Raw genomic sequence first — 1,705 nt, 5'->3', positions numbered from 1 at the left:
ATGAAGCTGACCGAGAACGGGACATACTCATACGCTTTAATCCCTAATTTTTGCCTGGACCGCCTTTTCAGGTTTTCAGCCCACCGGGATACCCTTTTTTGCCCAAGCCGCCTTTTCGGGTTTTCGACTTGCCGGGTGTATGTTTTTATATGTTTATCCCTAATTTTTGCCCGAACCCTTTTGGTTCGCCGGGATGCCCTTACTTTTGCCTAGATACGTCGACCTAGCGGGTCTCTTTTATGCGTAGTATTTTTTAACTATGTCCGCGTTCACAGGATGCGGGAAATCTTCGCCATCCATTGTAGCAAGCATCATGGCTCCACCAGAGAATACCTTCTTAACTACAAATGGCCCTTCGTATGTGGGAGTCCATTTGCCTCTGGGATCACCTTGTGGTAGAATGATACGCTTGATCACCAAGTCGCCAATTTGATACACCTGTCTCTTGACTCTTTTGTTAAATGCCTGGGTCATGCGCTTCTGATATATCTGCCCATGACAAACAGCCGCAAGTCTCTTCTCATCAATCAAATTTATCTGATCGAGTCGAGTCTGAATCCATTCGTCTTCATCTAAGTCCGCATCTTTCATGATTCTTAGAGAGGGAATCTGAACTTCTACTGGTAAGACGGCCTCCATTCCGTAGACTAAAGAGAAAGGTGTTGCCCCTGTCGAAGTGCGCACTGAAGTGCAATAACCATGGAGAGCAAAGGGTAACATCTCATGCCAGTCTTTGTACGTTACTGTCATCTTTTGTATAATCTTCTTCATATTCTTATTAGCAGCTTCTACGGCGCCATTCATCTTTGGCCGATACGGAGAAGAATTATGGTGTTTTATGTTGAACTGCGTGCAGAGTTCAGTAATCATCTTGTTGTTCAAATTAGTACCATTGTCAGTGATAATTCTTTCGGGGATGCCATACCGACAAATGAGACTATTCTTGATGAACCGTGCCACCACATTCTTGGTGACAGAAGCAAATGAGGCTGCCTCTACCCACTTTGTAAAGTAATCAATAGCAACAAGAATGAAACGATGTCCGTTAGAAGCAGTAGGTTTGATCTCCCCAATCATATCGATGCCCCACATTGCAAAGGGCCAAGGTGCTGTCAACACGTTTAATGGAGCAGGAGGCACATGTACTTTATCCGCATAGATCTGGCACTTGTGACATGTTCTGGAATGATGGTGGCAATCAGTTTCCATGGTAGACCAATAATATCCTGATCTCAGAATCTTCTTGGCCATCGTATGTCCACTAGAATGAGTCCCAAAAATACCGTCATGCATGTCTTCCATAATCTTTTCTGCTTCCTTTTTATCCACACAGCGAAGCAAAGTTGAATCATGATTACGTTTGTATAATACTCCATTACTCAAAAAGAATTTAGCGGAGAACTTCCTCAGGAATTTTCTGTCATTGACGGATGCCCCTTCAGGGTATTCCTGAGTTTCTAAATATCTTTTTACTTCGTGGAACCAAGGTTTCTCCTCTACTTCATCGGTGTTAAGTTCATAACAGTGTGCTGGTGCATCTAATCGTTCAATGGTGATCATGGGAGCTTCGTTGTCCCATCTGACTCTGAACATAGATGACATGGTAGCCAATGCGTCCGCCAACTGATTCTCTTCCCGTGGAATATGTTCGAATGTAATCTCTTCAAAGTATGGGATTAAGGTCAACACCCGCTCTCGATAAGGG

This window comes from Lathyrus oleraceus, chromosome 5 (assembly GCF_024323335.1).
Source record: "Lathyrus oleraceus cultivar Zhongwan6 chromosome 5, CAAS_Psat_ZW6_1.0, whole genome shotgun sequence".
Taxonomy (NCBI): Eukaryota; Viridiplantae; Streptophyta; class Magnoliopsida; order Fabales; family Fabaceae; genus Lathyrus; species Lathyrus oleraceus.
This window is presented reverse-complemented; position numbering follows the sequence as displayed.